This window comes from Lepisosteus oculatus, chromosome 14, assembly GCF_040954835.1.
Source record: "Lepisosteus oculatus isolate fLepOcu1 chromosome 14, fLepOcu1.hap2, whole genome shotgun sequence".
Classification (NCBI taxonomy): Eukaryota; Metazoa; Chordata; class Actinopteri; order Semionotiformes; family Lepisosteidae; genus Lepisosteus; species Lepisosteus oculatus.
Window position 1 is genome coordinate 45,110,068 of NC_090709.1, and position 25,274 is coordinate 45,135,341.

The 25,274-nt window shown below is 47.3% G+C and overlaps 1 protein-coding gene and 2 non-coding genes across 3 annotated transcripts in view; all 3 read left to right on the forward strand.

Moving 5' to 3' along the window:
- Nucleotides 1-25,274, forward strand: part of LOC138243434 (uncharacterized) — a 421,149-nt gene that overhangs the window by 138,772 nt on the left and 257,103 nt on the right. The gene's annotated exons all lie outside the window — the stretch shown is intronic.
- Nucleotides 4,980-5,052, forward strand: trnak-uuu (transfer RNA lysine (anticodon UUU)). Its single transcript has one exon. It is a non-coding gene; the product is annotated as a tRNA-Lys (tRNA).
- trnai-uau (transfer RNA isoleucine (anticodon UAU)) lies at nucleotides 15,141-15,234 on the forward strand. Its single transcript has 2 exons — nucleotides 15,141-15,178; nucleotides 15,199-15,234. It is a non-coding gene; the product is annotated as a tRNA-Ile (tRNA).

A 25,274-nucleotide genomic window follows, 5' to 3' on the forward strand; every position in this document is an offset into this window, starting at 1 on the left:
TAACTGCAACCACAGGAAAAACAGCAAGAAGCAGGCTCCAATCCCCATTTAAATCTGTCGTGCGAGGCATGCTTTTTGCACGCATGAAGTAAATCCCACGATTGCTTTTGAACTTGGACAAAGTACTTCCAAAGGAGCGCTATGCGCAAAGATTTAACAAGCTCAACCCCCGCCGACGATTTGGTGTGAAGAAGCAGAACATTCAAGTTTCACAGACAGAAGCAGCACGCCAGCACAGCCAACATTAAAACGGAGGGCACACTACGATTTGCATTGACACAAAAGTGATCTGGGCAGACATCGTTCCCTGCATAACGCAAAAAGTGACAAAGCGCTTTTGGGTTGAGAGGACGCAAGAAGGTTTTTGTTTTGTGCCTTGATGTCAAGCTGAGAAAGTATCTTTAAACACTTTGCTTAGTTTCTCGAGAGACTGCCAAAAAGCAGTTCCCTTCGTCTGAAGCCAGCTTCTCTCCCTGTCTCTGTGTCTGTGTCTGTGCAAAAGCTGGGGTATGCGAAAAGACGCATTCCTAATGCAAGAAATTGTATAGGGCTAATAAAGAAACATTATTATACTTTTACAGGACTACACAGGGCACTAGAATTACTAGGACATTATTTACACAGGTAGGGTCAGCCGCTGGTCATCGTGCTGACCCTCAGACTCTCCCCGGCTACCACTCCCAGCATGCCCAGCGGTACTACGAGCGCCTAGGGGCGCTTCCTCCTCACCACCAGGCGAGGGCGTTACACTGCCCCCACCTGAAGCGTCTGGCGTCTCGCCGACGTCGAACACCCCCCTCAGGCTGTACTCATATTCGGCCAACTGCTGCGGAACCCTGCGTGAGCGGCCGCTGCGCCGCGGTGACGGCTGGCGACCCACGGACGCCCCACTATCGGTCGGCTCCAGTCCCGGCTGCTCCTCTAGAGCCTCCCCACACGGCTCCTCCTCCCGGGCCCGGTAGGGGGCCAGGCGGTCTCGGTGCAGGACCACCACTCTCCCCCGCGTTCGCAACCGGACACGGTAGCAGACCTCGCCCACCACCCCGAGTACCTCAGCGGGCCCCTCCCATGACGGCGCGAGCTTAGGGCTGAGGCCTTTGCGGCGGCGCGGGTTGTACACCCAAACCCAGTCCCCGGGCTGGAAGGCAGGCCCCCTGCAGCGCAGGTCGTAGTACCGCTTCTGCCGGACCCCCGCCTGTGTCAGGTGGGTCCGTGCAAAGCTGTGCACCCGCTGCATCCGCTGCCGCAGGTCCCATTCGTACTCCAGTCCAGCCGGCGGTGCCGACCCGTCTCCGGGCGGCGGGCCGAAGACCAGGTCCACCGGGGTTCGCATTTCCCGGCCCAGCATGAGCGAGGCCGGGGTGCACCCGGTGGATTCCTGGACCGCGGTCCTGTACGCCCAGAGCGCAAGGGGGAGGTGGCGGTCCCAGTCCATAGGAGCCCCCACCTGGTGTTGTTGGAGGGGGGCCCGGGAGCGCTCGGGGGGACCCTTCTGCGGCACGCACACCGCACACGTTCGGCAGTACCGCTGCACGTCCCGGTGGCAAAGACCCCAATAAAAATGGCCTCGGAGACGCTGCAGGGTTTTTTTACCGCCGAAGTGCCCCACACCCGGCTGGCCGTGCACCGCTCGGAGCACCGCCCCCCGGAGCGACCGAGGCACCACCAGCTGCCACCGTACCTCGCCACTGGAGGGTACCCGCCACCCCCGGCGCAGCACCCCGTCCTTTACCTCCAAGGCCTCCCACAGGGCGCAGAGGGCCTTGACGGACTTCGGGTGCGGGGCGAGCTCCTCTCGCGTAGGCCGCACTCCTGCTGCCCTCCAGCGGAGCACCGGCCCCACGTCAGGATCAGCTGCCTGACGCTGCGCCAGGTCTGGCAGGCCCACCCCCAGCGGCCCCTCCCGGGCCGTGGCCGCGGCGCTCACCCCCGCCACGGTGCGGACAGCCTCCTCACGTTGCTCCCGCCGGGCGCAGTGATGGCAGTCCGCGGCCTCGCAGGGGCACCGCAAGAGAGCGTCGGCATTGAGATGGCGAGACCCCGCACGGTGCACGACAGTGAAGTCGTACTCCTGCAGGATCTCTATCCATTGCGCCATCTGTCCCTCTGGCTCCTTAAAGTGGAGCAGCCAGGTGAGGGACGCATGGTCAGTCCTCAACCGGAAACCGGGTCCCGAACAGGTACGGCCTGAAGTGGTGGACCGCCGCCATCACCGCCAGCAGCTCGCGACAGGTCACGCAGTAGTTCCGCTCAGGCCTAGTCAGAGCCCGACTACAGTAAGCCACTACGCGCTCCCCATCCGGCCCTTCCTGCGCCAACACCGCCCCCACCCCCGAGTCACTCGCGTCGGTGTCGAGAATATACGGCAACCGCGGGTCGGGGTAGGCCAGCACGGGGGCACCCACCAGAGCTTCACGCAACCGGCCAAAGGCAGTCTCACAGCCCGAGTCCCAGTCAAAACGGCGGCCCTTGTCGGTGAGGCGGTGCAGCGGGGCAGCGATGCTGGCGACGGTGCGTGGAGTCGGCCAGCCCCTCACTCCGGCGACCTTACCTGGGTCCGTAGTCACCCTTCGCGGTCCAACAACATGTCCCAGGAAGGTCACCTCCCGCCGCAGGAGCTCGCACTTGCGGGGGTTGAGCCTCAGGCCAGCACGGCGGATGCAGGCCAGCACCGCCTGGAGGTTCGTCAAGGTGGTCGAAACTCTGGTCGAAACTACGTGCATGAACCAGAAGATCGTCCAGATACAACACACACTGGTTCCGCGGGACCGATGCCAGCACCCTCTCCATCAGCCTCTCGAACGTCGCCGGGGCATTGCACAGGCCAAAAGGCATGACAGTAAACTGCCAGAGGCCCTGGCCGATGGAAAAGGCCGTCTTCGGGCGAGCATCGGGAGCAAGCGGTACCTGCCAGTAGCCGCAGCGGAGGTCCAGGGAGCTGAACCAGGTCGACCCGGTGATGTAGTCCAGGGCGTCATCTATCCTCGGCAGGGGGTAGGAATCTTTCCGGGTGACCTCGTTCAGCTTGCGGTAGTTGACGCAGAACCTCCACGAGCCGTCTTTTTTTTTAACCAGTACGGCTGGCGCCGACCACGGGCTCGCGGAGGGCTCAATCACCCCCGCTGCGGCCATCTCCCGGATCTTTTCCTCGGCGGCGGTCCGCTTGGCATGGACCACCGTCCCGGTGGGATGCGGATGGGCCGAGCGTCGCCGGTGTTGATCTCGTGTTGGACCAGCGCCACCGCCAGGTGGCCGGCCATCTCCGCTCGGCTCCAGCCATTCGTCCAGGCCGCGAGCTGGAACTGCGCCTCATAGGTCTCCCAAGGCGCCTCACCATCGTAGCGACCTGGTCACACCCGCGCCGATGGGTGTGGAAACCGCTGATCGGCTCCGGCAGGGAGGGCATCCTCTCTCCGGGGCGGCCGCCCCAATTCTACTGGCGGGACCACTACTGGGTAGCCCTGGTAAGGGCTGTGGCCACCTGTCGCACCCAGGAGTTGCTCAGGCTCCCTATGTGCGCCGCCGATGGGTTCTGCGTCTTTCAGCGTCAGCTGGCGCTTTACGGAATCGGGTAGTGTCTGCCACGAGTTGTTCATTCTGCCTGCTTCTGACACCAATGTAGCGATTGCAGGTTCTTTTTCAGAACTAAAGAACAGTGGAGACGCGATTAACCAAGCACTGACTTTATTTAACAACCACACCAAAAAAAAAAAACCAAACACAGGATCTACACACACATGAGGAGACTGACGAACACGTACACACATTTAGGGTGGTAATTACCTAACAACACACTCTACTTTTACAGGACTACACAGGGCACTAGAATTACAAGGACATTATTTACACAGGTAGGGTCACCCGCTGGTCATCGTGCTGACCCTCAGACTCTTCCCGGCTACCACTCCCAGCATGCCCAGCGGTACTACGAGCGCCTAGGGGCGCTTCCTCCTCACCACCAGGCGAGGGCGTTACACTATGCATAGAAAAACAGCACTACTGATGATTTTCATGGACCGATGCACACTTGTTCTGTACAACTCGAGTGATAAAGCCCTGTCTGCAAATATTGTAGAAGAAAATAAAAGGGTGAAACAACGCCCCAACCACAGGAATGATAACAGGAAGGATCGTGTTCTTATTTGATAAGTCCTTTTGAGATGTCTTGTCAATGCACACAGGCGTTAGAGCTGAATAATTTACTTTTAGTGGTGTTTTTAAACAAAGATGGAACATGTTATTTCTATACCAGGAAGAAAGGAGCAGATTTTAACTTTAAGAGGCAAAAACGACACTTTATCAAAGCTAAAATTAATTAAAATGACATCACAACAAAAGAGTGGAGCCTTGAGTGAATAAGATTAGTTTTCATTGGATGTCTGTGTCTCCATAACTTTGTAGGTGAGAGAGGATTGTGACAATTTGCAGGTGCTTCTCGGAAGTGCGTTGGTGGTACAGGCGCCTTCCAAATAATTGAGTCGGGTTTGAATCCCATCCAGTACAAACCCAAATCTTTTCAAGATAATTTGTGGTCCGCTAACACATCTTTTGAAACACTACAACAGGTAACTCCCCGTGTGAAACATCATGAACATCTGTTAAAGCCTGAGTTTTACATACTCTAACGTAAATAAACGTTAGTGTCTCCGGTGTGTGAGCCAATTTCTCAAAAAAAATATTTGTTAGTCTGCCGGGAGGCTGTGCAAGGTGTTATAAAATAGAATTTCTAAAAGACAGGCTCCCTAAGCTTAACATCAAGGCAGAATAAATGCTGTTTTCTCTACAGAAATGCTCTTTACATTTCAGCACTGTTGCAACTCCCTTTATAAAGGGTGTGCACACGTATACTACCAAGGCATTGAAAGTTTTTTTTAATTATTGTTCCAAAAAAATGTTCCATTTGTTTTCTTTTTAATTTTGTTGATTAAAAGATTTTATTAAATGTGAAAAAAATCTGACAGTGTCAATTTTCTTTCAGAGCCCGGGAAGTTCAGTCGGTAGAGCATCAGACTTTTAATCTGAGGGCCCAGGGTTCAAGTCCCTGTTCGGGCGGTTGTACTGTTCTTAAGTCTATTGTGAATGTCATTCTAAATAGTCTTTTATCTTTCACTCTTCTAGCTGTACTGTGGTTATTTTAAATGTCCATTACCTGTATTTACAGTAGTGTATTTAGTGTTTCATTTCACAAACCGAAAATGTTCAAGTAGATCTTGTCACTCTACTCCACGTAATCATCTAAATTAAATCACAGTAGAGTACAGAACACGCAGTGAGGAGCTCACACAGTGAGTACTCTTGAATACGACAAGAGGAAAGGCACACTGCACATCTGTAGAACATCACGTCCGAGTTTACAGTGACAGCAGAGGTTGGAAGCGACGTAGTTTTTTAATACTCGCTCGCTGAAGATCTCTCAAGAAACCTCGGTGGAGATTTAACGGGTGTCTAATAATCACGTTCAAAAAGGTGAATATAAGTTTTTTTTTAACAAGGTAGCCTTAATGGCAACACGGTGTGAGTAGATCTTAAAGCAGCTGCAGACAGAGTACCCGTAATGGCAAAACAGTGGTTTGAGTTCGGCTTTTCTTATTTCTTCTGCAGAACCAGTGGAATCGGAATATACTGATCCGTATAAGAAGCGCTTTCGGGTTCTAATCATTTTTATTGAGCGCTGCTCTAAGTACCACAGGCCAGATGGCTGGTGGTCTAAGGCGTTGCGTTCAGGTCGCAGTTAACCCTGGAGACGTTTGTTAAAATCTCACTTCTAATAAAGAGGTCTTTCTCGTTAGAGAAGAAACGATAGAAGCCTTAAGCGGGAAAAAAATCACAACATCTCGCATTTCACGTGTTTAATGTTAACTGTCTCAGTGGTTGCCTCGGTGATTGATGGCTCTTCTCCCTCGCAGGTTGACGGCAAACTTCTTCAGAGAGGGAGTCTCCCACGCACGGCTTTTCTTTATCAAGAGCTGAGACAACAGAAACAGACTTCAAACTGACATGAATTACTTCTTGAGCGTTTATGACCGTCTTTAAAAGCTGAGAGCAGGTGAAAAAGTTTTTGGAAATGAGGAAATGACTGCTGACAGTAAACAGAGCTGACGCTCAGCTGCAGACAAGTGCTCCTCGTTAGTATAGTGCTGAGTACCCCCGCTTGTTGCGCGGGAGACTGGGGTACGTTTCTGTGACAGGGCGCTGGTTTAATTTTTTAACAACCTGACTTCACTTAAAAAGTGTGTACTGTGTACTACGTTTCGGACTAGTTAGTGCGGTAGAATATGGAGATCATCTCCAGCTTTGAGCTCAACTGCAACAAGAAGTCATGCTAAATGTAGTATAGTGAGTAGACATCGCCAGACAACAGAACAAAACGTCTCTTTATTAAGATACACAACATTGAAGGCGACGAGAGATGAGTGCTTGACGGACTCAAAGAGAGTGCAGTGCAGATTTTAGTTCTCTTGCTGGTAGAAACGAACTTCTGAATTTTCGGACTTTTCGTTTAGCTTGCGCCATGGAAGATATGGTAGCCGCGCCGAGAAGCTTTGCTTATGCCCAGCTTTTTCCACCGCTTCTACTGAACCTCGGAGCCCCGGATTTGTATACGGAATACAAGATATGGATGGAGTCGTACATATTTTTTTTAAATAGCCAGTGGATCTACAGAAGCTCAGGATGCCGTGAGACGTGCTACATTACTGCACTGTATCGGGGCTCCCGTGCAGCGGATTTTCGCCAACCTCCCTGGAGAAAAAGACTGTAGCTGCTTTAGACGCTTCCTTTACACCGCGGAGAAACGGCATAAACTTAGTCTCAGGACGAATCTGTTGATGCTTTTGTGACTGCACTAAGAGAACTGGCTAAATCTTGTGACTTTGGAGTATTGGAAACTGACATGTTAAGAGATCAACTTGTGGAAAAATGTGCACATAAGAGACTATAAATTGCTGCAGGAGGAAGGGCTGACTTTAGAAAGAACTCTTACAGTCGCTAGAATTCATGAAGCAGCTCAAGCAGAATCAAGAATGCTTTCTGACCACAGTGACAAAGTGACACTGAACGGGGCGCTCGCTCAAACTTTACAAACAAAAGCCGAGCAGCAGGACGCAGTCATGCTAGAGAAATAGAAGAACAGGGGACGGCTGACATTACATGTTACAGGTGCGGACTAACAATGCACAAAGCAGATGAATGCGGAGCGTGAACAGCAAAATGTCTACACTGCAAGAAAACAGGACATTGTGCACATGTCTGCAGAACATCACGTCCGAGTTTAAGGACAAGTATCCCTTTTATTGTTGTTGCTGCCTCCGGCTTACTTGAAGGCGCGGTGGCAGTTTCACTTGTCATCGCTTTCCTTTAGTTTCTAAGTCTTAAAAAAACTCGCAATGTAGGGATCTCAATAGTAAGAGAACATAACTGTCGCCAGTGATTAGTATTCTTGCATATCCTGCCTTGTTTTTTAGTCGACAAAGCTTGTCTCTCTTCACACCCATCTTCCGAATGATAGCCTCAGCATTGGGAAGGAACGTGCGCTTGGTACAGCCCCCGACTCCATGGTCTGATCACAAACAGATCTGGTGAGCTGTCAGTCCAGGTTGGAAGTAACGTTCGAAAGCATTAAAAATCTGACTTAGGAACGAGAAGACCGTGTTTTTTTAAACGAGTAAACGATAAAATAATATACTGCCTGCAAGACTATGTCAAGTTCAAGTTCAAGTTTAAAGTTCAAGTTTATTGTCATTATACTCATACACAGGTATATGGTATAACGAAATGCTATTTAGCTAGCTCTCGGACATAAGTAGTACAAAGAAAAAAACACAACAACAATACAATTGTATAACAAAAGAAAGACAACAGCCGATGTCCAAAAAACAACGGGCAGTGTGCAAAACAACAAAAAGGTAACAGGTTATGTGCAAAAACATGCATCAAAAGAATGAAATAAAGGGATAGAAATGATGGGGAGTGAGCTTTTGACATGTATGGTAGAGGTAGATTTTCAATGTGTGTTTGGGTTTTTGGTAAGAAAGAAGGCACTGTGAGGTTCAGATCATAGGTGAGAGGTGAGGAGAGAGTGAGAGAGGCTGGGAGTTTAATAGTTTGATAGTGCGGGGGTAAAAACTGTTTCTGAGTCTGGTAGTCCGGACCCGAATGCTCCGGTACCGTTTTCCATGTCATACTAAACGCCACAAATTGTGTTAGTCCAGTCGTATCAAGCGTCCTAAAATTACGGAAAATCGGATGCGACTGCTGCAGTCAGCACCTATTTCTTCAGGATAGTCGAGCGGTTTAAAACAGCAAATTCACAGCTTCGTGTCTTTTAAGCTTTATGTTTCACTCTCCAAATAGAGGCACGGGTTCAAATCCCACTCCCGACAATCAGGCGTTTTACCCTGTCTTTTTTACCTGCCTTTACACTGTTTCAGTCTTGTTGTGCTCGCTGACAATCACAGTACGAGGAAAACGGAGAAACTGCTTAGCAAAAACATAACGGACAGAAAAAAGCTTCGTAAACACGTGAATGTGATTAGCAGCAGTAAGGTATGTATTCAAATGTTTAAGGCTGATTTATAACAGCAGCAGAAGAAAGGTGCAGCCTTTGTGAGAATTCGCGGGTTTTTATGCTGCTTGGACTTCTTTCAAGCCTATGAAGTGACCCCCGTTTTATTTTCATTTTCAAACTTCAGAACCGAATAAGAAAGAGGTTTCATGAGTGACAGCATTCCGTTCCAAATACCGTTTCCACGATGTATTCAGCGACGGGAATGAAACCCAGTGGGCATTGATTCGTCGAATATACGTATATTTACGGCGAAATTACGTCTATACGTATATATACGTCGCCTCGACGTATAATCAACGTCGAATTGCAACCGTAAAATCGACGACATGAATAAACGCGTATATAACGTCGAAAACACGTCTAACACAGTGCCTGAGGCTTTTTACTGTATGTATCGTGTGTGCCACAACTAGGAGTATACGGCACAGTGCACGAAGTAAATTATTTTGGCAGTAATTAATGTATTATATTTACTATATTTATTATACACGTGTAAATTAATTACTGCCAAAATAATTTACTTCGTGCACTGTGCAGAGTGCCGTATACTCCTAGTTGCGGCACACACGATACATACAGTAAAAAGCCTCAGGCACTGTGTTAGATGTGTTTTCGACGTTATATATGCGTTTATTCATGTCGTCGATTTTACGGTTGCAATTCGACGTTGATTATACGTCGAGGCGACGTATATATACGTATAGACGTAATTTCGCCGTAAATATACGTATATTCGACGAATCAATGCCCACAGCTTGGCATACAAGGGTTTTGCTGAGGGGGTCTTGCCACCTGCCTGAAAAAAAACAGTAAAATGTTTGAGTGCCTATAAAGTTTCTATTTTTATTTTCTTGACAAAAGTTTATACCATTTCCTGGACACCCCGTCCCCCATCAGTGCGCGGTGCCCGGGGAAAAATCTGTAGGGGGGCGTCTGAAATTCTGAGGAGGGAGTGATATTTCGGTTGAAACGGAGCTGTACGGTGCAGCTACCCAAATGAAATCTCGCAGCTATGCCATTGATTAGTGCTTCATGATAGAAGATAACGACTAGCAATCTGGTATTTGCGATGAAGTTCAGTTTCACATTTTTCGTCACTCTCACGGTTTGTATTGCCTGGAGCGAAAAGTACCATAAGCGTTCATTTTTGCAGCTACATGGACGTTCTGAATCGTTAAGAAAAAAATGTTGTAAAACCAACAGAAAGCACAGACTGCTATAACTAGTCCTAGTTATATAACGATTTTAAGTATAATGATAAACTACTGCAAGGAATCGGTCCACCTGAGCAAACAGGATCGTAATGTTGACACTCAATAACGACACTGATATGTGAAGTTCCTGGACGGATAGCCCTCCTGCCCATCAAACAGACTGAGTGACTGTTCGTGTCATTTAGTGTTGTCTGACCATTGACAAAGTACAACTATTTTTTTAGGGCGCAAATTAAGTTAGGTAAATCTTTTTGCCCAAAACTGAAGGGGCGACATTCCCCCCTCCCCCCGTGATGCCAGGCCTGTCCCCATCCTATTCCATAATGTCATTATATATAATACCATACAACAGTGACCGATCCTTACTAACTGCATGCGTTAAAATTGCACATCAGCTCATAGCAGGGGGCACATAGCCGCGATGTATTATCAATGTTAAATTTCAACCATAATATCGACAACATTAATAAACGCATACGTTGAGAAAATATCGAACCCAGCATATTTTCCGGTTATATACCACAATGCATTGCTAGTATTCGTTGGTCACCATTTTGGACACGTTTTTCAAACGTAGAAGTATATCTGCAAATATCTCAGCAATCTTCTTTTGACGAGTATGAACAATAATAATACTATCTGAATACATACAGATCTTTCTTAATATTATTTTGATTAAAATATTACGTGAATAAGCAAAAAAATGGCACAGAAAATATTTTGAAAGGGGAAGATGACACAAAATCGTTTTGCCGTTTCTCTTATTCTTATTCTATGTTGTACTTTCAAACTTTGGGTAATTAGGACAGACTTTGTGGTGGCGGAGGGGAGTCCCCATTACCTGTAAAGCGCTTTGAGTAGAGTGTCCAGAAAAAGCGCTATATAAGTGTAAGCAATTATTATAATTATTATTATTATTATTATTATTACTTTATTGCTCAACTGCTATGATGCAAGCCAAATTTTATACATTTATTTCAGCTTTGAGCTTAGTAAACCGTTCATTTTTTAGATTATACTAAAGAAGATATTAATCATCATTTATTTGGGAAGTAATATTATATAATTTTCTCCTAGCTGCGGTGCTGAAGTCCCACCCTACATCAACAGAAAAAGAAATAAAGGAGCACGCAATGTGTTACTTGAAGAATGCATATGCAAGGCAGGGGGCCAGGAGATCTGGACACTGAAAATAATAGGTTTTTGGTTCTAACTGTTAGGACAATTAGACAGGGTTTGCAAATAGTGGACAAAAATCGTCTTAACTTCCATTGTAATATTTTTTTTCTTGGAAATATAGAAGTTGTACATTTTAAAATGTATATTTGAATCAAAATGTGGTTTTGAGTTAGTGTGTTAATGTAATTAGTTTTGTGTTTGTCATTACTATACTGTATATTGCCATGTTACCAGAATTTGTAGCTGAAGTTTAAGACTAGTTGTGTTTTTTATGATTATTGCCCATATGTTGATTGTTGATTGATTGTATACAATGTATAATTTGAAATACGTATGTTTCAGGTGTGAATGTGTATTTTCAGAATACATTTCTAAACCTAATCATTGGCTTGGTTTACTTGTTTCTACACCTATAAAATCTATCTTTGATGTATAATAGACCTCTAATGTTATCCGTATAATAGACCTCTAACCATATACGTATAATAGACGTCTAAAGTTATCCGTATAATAGACCTCTAACCATATACGTATAATAGACGTCTAAAGTTATACGTATAATAGACCTCTAACCATATACGTATAATAGACGTCTAAAGTTATACGTATAATAGACCTCTAACCATATACGTATAATAGTCCTCTAAAGTTATCCGTATAATAGACCTCTAAAGTTATCCGGAACTCCAACCATATATGTATAATAGTCCTCTAAATTTATCCGTATAATAGAACTCCAACCATTTATGTATAATGAACGTCTAAACATAGACGTATAATTGACGTATAACTTTAGACGTATATTAGAATTTCATTCTAGACGAATTGTAGACCACATTTAGACGTCTAAGGTATACGTTTAATAGACGTATATTATACGTCTTTTGCCCACTGGGAATATTTTAGTGCTGGCTCAAATGCGAGGAATTTCAGAAAACCTGGAAAAGCAACACTTGCAGTAAATGACAAATGTAATGCGTGTAGTCAGCATGAACAGAACAACGCAATGCTCTGTAAAAACGATCTGAAGCCGCAATTACTCTTTTATCTCGGGCAGTTCATTCCGATACGTTTCCGCAGAATAAATGAAATGCCGAGCTCCAAACATGTTGTTGCCATTATTGTTACTCCTGCTGCTGTAGTTTTAAGCTTTAATCAGTGGGTATGTAATGTTGTAAAAGGGCTGGACTACTTTGTTCAGTCCAAATTTCACTATGTGAATTTATGCTTTTTTAATATAAGCATTAACAATACAATGCGTGCTCAAAAACCGTTACTTATTAGCTTAAGAAGCGGCAGTGTTTTGACAAAGTGTGGTATTCGAACAGAAAATGCTGAAGTGTTTAATACTTGCTTGTGAGCAGATCTCCCTCGATTTAGACAAACTCTTGTTCGGCTGATGATTTCAGATCAAAATCTGAATCAAGTGGAAAGAAAGCTGAATTACGCTGGGTACTGGGTATCACTGTTACGCCATCAGGTCATGCTAGGAGGATTGGGGGGATGAAATTGACACAGAGGGACCCAATGTGGGGGCTGAACCCACAGTTCTGAGATTAAGAGATTCTTGCTCTATGGACTGCGCCTATATAACTCTTGTGCTCCAGCAGTAATGTTTCTGGGTGTGGATGAACATGACATTATAGACTGACAGCAGGAACACGTGGCCCACAGGCAGTGACAGTTTCGCTATATTTGGCTGCAGTCTATTGTGTTGAGAGCAGCATTTGTAACGAACAGTTCTTTCCGGACCCTATGCGGACGACACAGTCCGACGGAGTGGGGAAACACTAGGGAAATGTCATGCAGGAAAACGGGGCAGAAGACAGGGGGCGTGTCCAAGGTGCGCTGGTGCACGGGGGAGGTGTGGCCGAGGCGAACGATCCAAGAGTAATCCATAGAGTATCCAAAACGCAAGGGTAAGTCCAAAACCAGGAGATCCATCCGACGAAGGAATTAAAAACCACGAAGGCCGGGTCGGAACCGGCGGACGGGGAACAGGAACAGGAACAGGAACAGGGGGGTTAAAACCTTAACGGGACCAGGCGCTTCCTGGTCCCGGACTCGCACGATATGGAAATCAGATGCAGAGCCCGGAAGAGCGTCAGCGCCTGGCTTTTAAGGTGGGCAGGGAATAGGGCGCAGGTGCATGGAATAAAGTCTTGAGTGATAGGGCTGGAGCACCCTTAAGGAGGGGGAACTAATATCGTGACAGCATTAACTTTCCTGCAGAGATGGGAGTGCCTTTAATACAGCTCTTTCAATCGGACAGAGTAACAGGAACTGACCTAAAGTTTCGGCTGTGGATCCATCTCCACATGGGGGACAGTAAAATAGCGATGAAGTAATGTTTCTGGGTGTGGATGAACATGACATAATAGACTGCCAGCAGGAACACGTGGCCCACAGGCAGTGACAGTATCGCTATATTTGGCTGCAGTATATTGTGTTGAGAGCAGCAATAACTTTCCTACAGAGATGGGAGTGCCTTTAATACAGCTCTTTCAATCGGACAGAGTAACAGGAACTGACCTAAAGTTTCAGCTGTGGATCTATCTCCACATGGGGGAAAGAGTAAAATTGCGATGAAGAAACAGAAAGATTTGTGCTCGCTGCAAAGTAGGAAAGAGGTGGTCAGACACATGAAACAGCTTGGTGATAATTTACAGTGACAATTTTATGTTATTTAGTACACGGATTTCTCTTCATGTTCCTTAAGATGTGTAATTTGTATGTTGGTTGTATGAGAACAGTTTCTCCTAAAGTCCTGTCAATTGACAGTGGAGAGCTAGCTGGTGCACATCTTCAAGAAGACTCTCTTTAAGGCGATTACAAGTTTCTCGAACAAATCTGTGTCATATTTTTAAAATAGTTTAGCTAATGAGCAACGAGAGTACAAATAAATTCTCCCACCCTCCATTTGAAGATAAAACTCCATGTGCGAGTCAAAGTTTCCTTGAAGCTACTGATGTTCGTCATTATTGGACATTCCCGATGATATTGACTAAGAAGCTCAATTTTTACGTGTTGTAGTTCAACATGTGCAAAACATTCGTATCCCCTGCAAATATCGGCAAGGTCAGTGATATTCTCAACAATTTGTGCCATTGCAATTCGTGCGATTGGTGCCATACTTTTTCGAAATGTATACTGACATGCCAGGATCAGAGGGTCATATTTAAAAAACTGGTGCATTAAAATTTCTTGTACTTCAGGATTTTGATAGTCTGTTACATTGTCTTTCACACGGCGGTGTCAGAACTGTGAGACATTTTCATAATCGGGGGGAAGGCCGTAGCAATAAGCAGAAAGTGCAGTTACCTTTTCCCAGTGTAAGTCCGTGTTGTGGTGAGTTTTTAAAATTGGTTTGCGATTTTCTGAAATATATTCCATACAAAAATATAATTTGGACAGTCGCTATTTATTTGGATATTCCTTTTCAGTGAAGATGTCTACAGTATTCCAGCCGGATTAGTACTGATCGAAGAGAGCCATCTACAGGCGAAAGGCGACATAACATCACAGCAGCACCATTTAAGGTGGAACGAAAAACACGCATAAGAAGCTGGCGAATAAGAAGCCAACTTAAGCCTCGTAGCAGACCCTTGGAGGCACGCTCAAAATAATCATCTTTCCCAGTACTTAAGAGTCATATTTAGATCGCTTTACTGCAATTTTATTTGATTGATGGGAGATGTGAAGCCATCGAGCCTGTACTGCACTTTCACATTGAAACTGAAGCCATTTCTCATGCTTTCTCTCAGTTTCGGGGCTGCAATTGAGTGTAAAGGAGGCGACTTGAAATTGAAACGTGTAATCACCTTACAGAGGGTCTTCACGACGGGGTGCGTCAGCTAGTTCTCCATTATTGTCAGTTTACTGGACTTCTGAAGAAACCTATCTACAGCGAAGATACAAACTGCACAGTTTAAGGCACATGAAGAGAAATCTGTTTGCTGATTGACTCAAAAAATGTCGATACAAATAATCTGCCAGGCTGATTTACTTGTCTGACCACCTCCCTCAGTTCCCCTTTGCTGTTAGCACAATTCTTTCAGTTTCTTTTCTTGTATTTTCCTTGCTATTTTAGTGTTCCCCATGTATAGATGGATCCACAACCGAAACCGTTTTCACCCTGTGTTTCTGCAGCGTCAGTCTGTATGAGGAGCACGACTTGCACAGCTCCAGTGGTGCAATCGGTCAGCGTGCGGTACTTATACAGCAGTGCACAGCGGAGTCATGCCGAGGTTGTGAGTTCAAGCCTCACCTGGAGCAGTGTCTTTAGCTACTGAGAGCAACTGTCGAGTTTAGATACTGTTAGGTATTTGATGGAGATAAATTAACATCAAACGAACAGGTAAAGATTTATTTCGAGTCACAATCAAAGAAGGCTCCACAGCAGAAACGTTGTGTTTACTTCCATTTTCAGCATGGAATAAACCTATACTTTTCCATTTGCAGCCCACGCATGCTGTGATGCAGCTCCCTACTTAAATTTCTATCAGCTGTGTACCTCCAGTTGACCTGTACACAAATATATGAGAGAGGTCTACTGAGACAAGAGGAGCACTGAAGACTTGATAAAGCTCTCGCATTAGATTCTGTGTTTATGTTGTTCCCCAGATTTGTTTTTAATGTTCTTTTTCTTTTGAAGTTGTTGCGTTTGGTTTTTTTTCTGATTGGTAGCTACAACGGGTCAGTTGCAACAAACTGGCTGCTGAAATTTGTCAGCAGCTCTGTAGCAAACCTGTTCTCAATTGCAACAAACCTAAAATAACAGCTGCTTCCCATTAGATGTTACTAAAGTAGGAGACTAAGCAGACGAAGTGGAACAATAGATTACATTGGAACTGTCCTGAATGTAGTGGAAATAATATCGTCATTAAGTAATGAACAATTGCTTTCCAGACTCTACAATTATTCACAAGGAATTTTATCAATACTTATTTTATTAATAAAAGTGTAATATCTTAATAATCAACTTTAATGTTATCTTTATTAGTAGCTGTATTACAGGTAATGCATGCACAGACTTTATTATACTATAATGAATTTTCAGATATCCCGGGGAGAGAACTGAAATGAAGGAAATACATATTTAAAAGGGGTGTAAGTCTTAAATGTGTTCTGTCACATAGGGGTGTTAATTGAATAGATTTGTTGTAATATTATTTGACTCTACACTTGTGTTTCTCAGGAGACAGCATTAATATTGGGGATTTGCGGATACAGATAATAAGTTGTACTATACAGGCAAATGTATGGTTACCTTAATGAAAAAAAACTCTTATCATTACCCTTTTCAACATTATTATTTAAGACAGTCTTTCAGAACAGTAATCTCGTATTAGTGGCTATAGTCTAATGATAATGGTGGTGAAACAGGCAAAATGTGCGGAAAGAATTGGAGATGGAACAGGAGACTCATCCAGTCGATAGAAAGCTTGGGTAGGACTGCACTAACACCGTGTCAGTGCTTAGTAGCGTCATTTAAAAATAATACGTGGTTTAACAATATCAACTGCTCTTCTGTGAGCTCAGCTCCACTACTAGTAATACATTGCCCAAATTTTCAAATTAGATACAAGTGTTTTCTACGTGTATGTAATAGGTACTTTTTTGTTTTAACTGATTTAAAATATAATCTTTATAAAACAGACAAAGGGTTTATGTGTCGCGCTGAAATTCACACACAAGTAAGGAAAGATATCGTGCTTAGGAAGAAATCCAGAGTGGAGACGCCGGCGATTGAAAACAACCACATACAGCCTGTATGTGCTCTACCACTGAACAAACTTCCGACAACTACTGTATCTTTATCTGCAGCACTTTCTTTTAGGAAGAGTGAGGAGTCTACAAGCCTAGAAAATAAGACAACTAAGTGAACGACAAATTTTAAAGAACATAAAAAACACCTTTCTTCCAGCCAAATTCAAACCAGAGAACAAAGAGTTCCCAGCTGTTTCCACTATATTCCTCCGCTCTTACAACTGAGTTATCGAAAACACAGGAAGCCCACCTTTTGTCTTACATAAAGCACAATGTAGTGCAGCGGTCCTATTTATTTAAAACCCAGTTCGAAATCAAATCTCATTCCCATAGTCCTGTTTAGTTTGAATTTAAGCAGTTGTAGCAGCAATGCTTGGTAATAAGACAGAATTAAGCATTGCTGTGCTTTCCTTAATGAGGCCCCATCTCACTCTCCATCTCTGTGGTTCAGCCACAGAGAAAGTATTCATGCAGGCTGATTTAAGATGTTTTCTTTTGATAAGGGACAGCTCCCAAATGGGGATGCACTTAGATAAGCCTGGCTATCATGATCAATGGTCATCCATTGGCGCCTATCTGTCTAGGGAGTGCCAAATGGACATCTGGACTGCATTCCTAAGTGTCAGGAGTATGTGACTCGTATCTCACCTTGATCAACCAATTAGAGACTGGCAGGGTGTGGTAACACCATGTGGGTCTCCAATGCCCGCCAAACTCTCAACCAATCAGAACACATCTGTGTCTTGGTCAAAAAGGGAGCGCAAGCTCAGATCAGGGCTCTCCTTGGCCATTTTCGCGCATCCTCAGAGACAATCACGTGACAAAGGCTGTTGTCTGCAAAGGGACTTGGACTTTATTCTAAGCGCGGGGCCGAGGATCCCGTACGTACTCAGAATTCTACCAACGTGAACGCTCCGCTTGATCAACGGCAGCCCACAGTTGGACCCTCGTCGACAACCTGAATAGCTTATTCAGAAGCAGCGCTGGACCGGGAACGAACCAGCTTCTTCCTGGGCAAAAGAGTGACTTGTGAGGACTAGCCGTCACACTGCATAGAGTGCATAGTGCATAGAGACTTTCTACTAGCCAGCCGGACTGCTGGTAGATCCCCTCGGAGCAACGACTGCCCTGCGCGCCACAGTCAGATTCCTCCGCCCGTCCTACTCCGAGCTGCACCTCGACTGGTTGGCCAGTAGCCAGAGGACGCCGGGACAACGCCCATTGGACAACCGCTGGGACCGAGGCTGCAACGGAGCCTGTCAGCTGGTTTGGTGTTCGTGCCGGGAAATTCCAAATCCATACACAGTGGATAAGTAAACCCCATGTTCTACATTGCGTCTCGAGAATTCAATTGTACCTCAACACAAGTTGTTATCAATTTAATTCATGAGTAATGTATTTACTTCCGAGTTTAGAGTAACAGTGGGTAATAACACTGATTAGCGATTTGGTAACCGAACGATATATATTGACATATATTCTCTGTTGTGTATCTCTTTTTGTTTGCATCTCTTCGAGATTATATACTTTGTATATTGATAACCCTCACAGTAATGTCTGCTGCTCGTATCCAGGCAGACTAGTATATGTTTGGTGCACAATTTATATGAATAAATGTATCTCGTGTATTGAACCCGTGTGTGTGCGTTGTTAGTTGTTCTGACGATTGATTTTCTAAAAACCACAACGAACAACCTCGTGATTACTGCTACAATTAATAATTGTCTCAGTAAACCCATCAAACCTCTACACTTGTATAGTATAATTTATTATCTGTACCCGCAAATCCCCAATATTACTGCTGTCTCCTGAGAAACACAAGTGTAGAGTCAAATCATATGAAATAATACAACAAATCTATTCAATTAACACCCAGATGTGACAGAACACTTTTAAGACTTTAAGACCCCTTTAAATAAGTATTTCCTTAATTTCAGTTCTCTTCCCTCCATGGGATACCTGAAAATTCACTATAGCATAATAAAGGCTGTGCATGCATTACCTGTAATACAGCTACTAATAAAGATAACATTAAAGTTGATTATTAAGAAATCACGCTTTTATTAATAAAATATGTTTTGATAAAAGAAGTCTTAATAGAACCTAGGTAAATCCCTGTAGTAGTCTAACACCTACAAAAAAGAAAAAAAAAACAAAACAACTTCAAAACAAAGAGAAAAAGAACATTAAAAACAAATCTGGGTAACAACAAAAACACAGAAAAGTGAGTGCTTTTTCAAGTCTTCGGTACTCCATCGTGCTCCTCTCGTTTCAGTAGACCTCTCTCATATATTTGTGTATAGGTCTGCTGGAGGTCCATTGCTGATGGTAATTTAAGTAGGGAGCTGTGTCAGCATGTGTGGACTGCATAGGAACAAGTAAAATTTTATTCCATGCTGAAAAGAGAAGCAAACAACGTTTGAGCTTTGGAGCCTTCTTCAGGTCTGACAAGGAACAAACCTTTACTTGTTCCTTTCATGTTAATTTAGACCTGATCTCCAGCAAATACTTAACAGGACCTAAACTGGTCAGTTAGTTTAAATAGTTGAAAATATAGGCCACACTGCTCCAGGTGAGGCTTGAACTCAATCTCAGCATGAGTTCGATCACACCACTGGAGCTGCAGAAGTCTTTTTTTACACAGACTAATGCAATTGCAATTAGTCACGAAACAAACGAGAACTGCAGCTGTACACTTGAGACAGGACGCTACTGTATTAATTTTGTTTAACACTCCAGTCGAACAAGCCGACATGTCACTATTGCTAAATCATTACAAAAGACGCCAACTAATGACCAGTTTTATTTTTAACAGAACTTTACTGAAAGTTAAACTTATAAAACTACCTGAGCAAATAAATACAACAATTATTGTTCCTCTGACCTTCTCAGTATTTCTTTTTTTAAATTAATACATTTATTTATCCACAGTGTGCCTTGTGCTTACTTTTCAGAACTCTCTCTCCTGTGTCAGTAGGAGCTTACATTTCAAGTTAAGTTCTTTAATCAGTTCCAATATCTTCCTTTCAAAGTAGGGAAGAGCAAGCTGGCATGTTGTTTTGCCTGTGGTTATTCTTTATGACTATATCTTCTGACACCTGTGCACAATCCTACAACATTACAAGAGAAGCACTATAACAGGAGTCATAAAAATGCAAGAAGCCACTTTGAACAATCTTTCGGAATTGTAAAACAACTAACGCTTTGCTTGGCTGTCATTTGGTTTGTATACCAGTCCATCAAGAGCCAGCACCATCATCATCAGGTCATGTGCAGTCCTACACAACCTTGCGATTGACTGGGATAAGCTACCTTTTCCATCTCCATGGCATGCAGCACACTCTGGCTGTTTCAACACAGTCATTATTGGACCACAGTGCACTGTCTCTTCTGTCCTGTGGCTATCATAATCACTTTTAAGAAGCCAAGTTTTTTTCTTTAACATATGCTTGGGTGCCACCCATTTCCTTATTATCCCTGCTTTCCACTGATAACCACAAATACAGAGACCCATCACAATAAAATACTTAGCAAATCTATTCAGTTGACTCCCAAATTTTATAGAACATATTAAAGGCTCCCACTCCATTTATATAACCATTTGCTCTGTTCTGTTCTCTTCACTCCCTAGCATATCTTAAAACTCACAGCTACTAGTAATGATTGACATTAAACATAAATAGCAAATGACACTTCTGTAAATACACACATTAATAAACTTCATTATTAATAAATATGGTATGAGTGTAAAGCAATTTTAATTAATATTCCAATACATTTCCAAGCAACAGATTATTTCCACTATATTTGGGAGCCTTCTAATGCAATCCTGCGTTACACCGAATACGGTACTAAGCCATATGAAGACATAATTTAAATTAGTCCGCTACTTTAGTTACTCTGGAGTGCTGCAGTTGTTACTTTGTTTTCATTGCAATTGAGAACAGGTTTAGCTCGGCACTGCGTACTAAGCACAGCAGCAAAGTTTGTTGCAATTGGACTTAAGGTGGAGCACAAGTTTAGACGGCATCTGCGTTCTAAGCACGGGTTGAACTCCTGTTAGTCTGCTACTTTCAGTTCGAATGAAGGTCTGAATGAAGCTTAAGCAGAGCCAACCCATTGCTTTTATAACTTCCATTAATCTCCACCCATCTTCCCTCGCTCACTTTTGATCTTTCTAAGCCAAGCATTTAACTGGAGTTCAGCCCAATGATACTGCTGAGAACCAGAGAAAAAATATATATATATTGTAACGCCCTCGCCTGGTGGTGAGGAGGAAGCGCCCCTAGGCGTGCATAGTACCGCTGGGCATGCTGGGAGTTGTAGACGGGGAGAGTCTGAGGGTCAGCACGATGACCAGTGGCTGACCCTACCTGTGTAAATAATGTCCTAGTAGTTCTAGTGGCCTGTGTAGTCCTGTAAAAGTATAGTGTGTTGTTAGGTAATTACCACCCTAAAGATGTGTACGTGTTCTGTCAGTCTCCTCATGTGCATGTATATGCTGTGTTTGGTTTTGTGGTTGTTAAAGAATAAAGCTATTGCTGGTTTGTTAATCGTGTCTCCACTGGTACTTTGTTCTGAGAAAAACCTGTAAACGCTACATTGGTGTCAGAAGCGGGCAGGATGGACAAATCTTGGCAGACATTAGCCGATTCTGTCAAGTGCTGTCTGACTCTAAAAGAGACAGAACCCATCGGCAGCGCACATAGGGAGCCTGAGCAACTCCTGGGTGCAACAGGTGGCCACAGCCCTTACCAGGGCTATCCAGTAGTGGTCCTGCCGGTAGAATTGGGGCGACCTGCTGCTACTCCCGCCCAGTGGATGCCCCAAAGAGAAGATACCCTCCCTGCCGGAGCTGACCAGCGATTCCCACACCCATCAGCGCGGGTGCAACCCGGTCGCTACGACGGGGCAGCGCCTTGGGAAACCTACGAGGCGCAGTTCCAGCTCGTGGCCCGGACGAACAGCTGGTGCCGGGCGGAGATGGCCGGCCACCTGGCGGCGGCGCTGGAAGGAGCGGCCTGCCAGGTGCTCCTGGATGTCCCGAAGGAGGACTGAGGCAAATACGCGGCGCTGGCAGCAGCTCTCCAGCTGCGCTTCGGTGTGGAGGAGGAGCCGGACCTGATGCGGGAGAGGCTGGCCCTGCGGCGCCGCTGACCAAAAGAGCGACTGGGCCCGGTCGCCGCGGATGTCTTGTTCCTCGCCCGCCGAGGATACCCAACTTTTCCCCGGAAGGCGCAGCGGGAGATGGCTCTCCAGGCCTTTCTCAAGGCCCTCTCACACGAGGAGCTGCAGCGCCACGTGCAGCTGGCCGCGCCGGCATTGCTGGAGCAGGCCTTGGCCCTTGCTACACGGGCTGAGGCCGTGTTCTGGGTGGCTGGAAGCACCAGCAGACGCAGGGCGCCCTGCCAGCAGACCGAGGCAGCGACGGAGGAGTTCAGCAAGGGGGAAGAGAAGCCAGCCCGTGCAGCAACCGCCACGGAACAGCCCCGCATGCTGTTTTGCGACCGCTGCGGGAAGAGGGGGCACCGAGCCCGGTACTGCTGGGCACCCGAACCTCGCACTCCTCGATCGGCGTCGGGAAACTAGAACAAAGCGGCTCAGGGCGGGAATGGCTGCCCGCTCTTGAACACCTCAACCCCCACTCCGGAGAGCGCTTTTAAGATCGGCGCCCCTCACGCCACCGTGGGGCGAGTTGGCTGTAGCCAGGGCCTGTACCTCCACTGCCAAATCGAGGACCAACCCTGCCTGGCCCTGCTTGACACCGGTTCATCGGTAACCCTACTCCGGCCGGGCGTCCTCCCCAACACTGAGGGCACCACCCCCCCAGGATGGGAGGCCTCCGGCCTGCGGCTAAGGACCATGAAGGGACAGCTCGCTGCAGTCCGGGGGAAACAGGTGCTTGCCTTCCGTCTAGGTGCAGCGACGGTCCGCCACCCCTGCTACCTCGCACCCATCCAGGAGGACTGCATTCTGGGGCTGGACGTACTGCAGCGAGTGGGGGCCAGTTTGGACTTGAGCTGGCAGGAGTTGGTGTGGCAGGGGTGACTTCACCTGGTGGAGGGCAGGCCCGGCGAAGGCCGAGGGACGCGGGCTTGCTGGAGCCAGGAGAAAAAGAGGCAGTGGTGGCGGCGGCGGCGGCAGTCACTGGGGCGGATTGGGCCTGCGAGTTGGAGAGAGAGCGTGCCAGATCCTGCCCCTGAGTCACCCGGGGGGCCAGACAAGGCGGCAGTGGCGGGGGCCAAGCGTTGCGTGGAAGCTAGGCGCACCGTTGAGGACCTCTACCAGCGAAGATGCGAGGGCCTCGATTGGGACCAGCGGCAGTGGCTCCAGGCGCTACTCACCCAAAACGATGACCTCTTTGCAGCAAAAGTGACTGAGCCCTCCGTGAGCCTGTGGTCTGCACCAGCTGTACTGGACCGAAAAAAAGACAGCTCATGGAAGTTCTGCGTAAAGTACTGCAAGCAGAATGAGGTCACCCGGAAAGACTCCCACCCCTTGCCGAGGATAGACGATGCCTTGGACTACATCACTGGGTCGACCTGGTTCAGCTCCCTCTGGCTCCTTCTCCCCAGCGCCTCTGGCAGTTTACTGTCATGCCTTTTGGCCTGTGCAATGCCCCGGCGACTTTCGAGAGGCTGATGGAGAGGGTGCTGGCATCGGTCCCGTGGAACCAGTGTGTGCTGTATCTGGACGATTTGCTGGTTCATGCCCGGTGTTTCAACCAGGCCTTGACGAACCTCCAGTTCCAGAACCGTGCTGGCCTGAGGCTCAACCCCCGCAAGTGCGAGCTCCTGCGGCGGGAGGTGACCTTCCTGGGACATGTTGTTGGACCGCGATGGGTGGCTACAGACCCAGGTAAGGTCGCTGCAGTGAGGGGTTGGCTGACTCCCCGCGACGTTGCAGAGCTGCGCAGCTTTCTGGGGTTGGCTTCGTATTACTGGAAGTTCGTCCGGGACTTTGCCAGCATCGCAAGGGCTGCCGTTTCGACTGGGACTCAGGCTGTGAGATAGCGTTCGGCTGGTTACGTGAAGCTTACATGCTGGCCTACCCCGACTCGCGGTTACCGTATGTCCTAGATACTGACGCGAGTAACTCGGAGGTGGGTGCGGTGTTGGCGCAGGAGAGGCCAGATGGAGAGCTTGTAGTTGCCTACTATAGTCGGGCTTTGACTAGGGCTGAACGGAACTACTGCGTGACCCGTCACGAGCTGCTGGTGGTGATGGCAGCGGTCCGCCACTTCAGGCCGTACCTGTTCGGGACCCGGTTCCAGCTGAGGACCGACCATGCATCCCTCACCTGGCTGCTCCACTTTAAGGAGCCGGAGGGGCAGATGGTGCGATGGATAGAGGTCCTGCAGGAATATGACTTCACTGTTGTGCACCGTGCGGGGTCTCACCATCTCAATGCCGACGCTCTCTCGCGGCACCCCTGCGAGGCCGCGGAACGCCACCACTGCGCCCGGCAGGAGCAGCGTGAGGAGGCTGTCCGCACCGTGGCAGAGGCGAGCACCCCGGCCATGGCCCTGGAGGGGCTGCTGGGGGTGGGCCTGCCAGACCTGGCGCAGCGTCAGGCAGCTGATCCTGACGTGGGGCCGGTGCTCCGCTGGAAGGCAGCAGGAGTGCGGCCTATGCAAGAGGAGCTTGCCCCACACCCAAAGTCCGTCGAGTCCCTCTGCGCCCCGAGGGAGGCCTTGGAGGTAAAGGACGGGGTGCTGCGCCAGGGGTGGCGGGTACCCTCCAGTGGCGAGATACGGTGACAGCTGGTGGTGCCACAGTCGCTCCGCGCGGCTGTGCTCAGAGCGGTGCACGGCCAGCCGGGCGTGGGGCATTTCGGCTGTAAAAAAACAGTAGACGAGTAGCGTCTCCGAGGCCATTTTTATTGGGGTCTTTGCCACCGGGACGTGGAGCGGTGTGCATGGCGCAGAAAGGTCCCCTCTCCAACAACACCAGGTAGGGGCTCCTATGGGGAGGGTGTGGGTGGACGTTTTGGGCCGAGGCCAGAAACCGCTATGTCCTGGTAGCAATGGACTATTTCACGAAGTGGCCGGAGGCCTATGCCCTCCTGGACCAGATTGCCCCCACGGTGGCCGATGCACTACTGGAGGGGATGTTTGCCAGGCTGGGGGTGCCGGAGGAGTTACACAGTGACCAGGGGCATATCTTCAAGTCCCAGGTCTTCGCCAGAGTGTGCCAGTGCCTGGGGATCTCTAAGACTCAGACCACCCCGCTGCATCCCCAGAGCGACGGGTCTGTGGAGCGGTTTAATCGGATTCTCGCCACCCAGCTGGCCTCCCTGGTGTCCTGGCATCAACGGGACTGGGACCGCCACCTCCCCCTCGAGCTCTAGGCTTATCCAGGAATCTACCGGGTGTACCCTGGCCTCACTCATGCTGGGCCGGGAAATGCGAACCCTGGTGGACCTGGTCTTCGGCCCGCCGCCCAGAGACGAGTCGGCACCACCAGCTGGACTGGACTACGAGTAGGACCTGCAGCAGAGGATGCGGCGGGTGCACAGCTTTACCCGGACCCATCTGACTCAGGCGG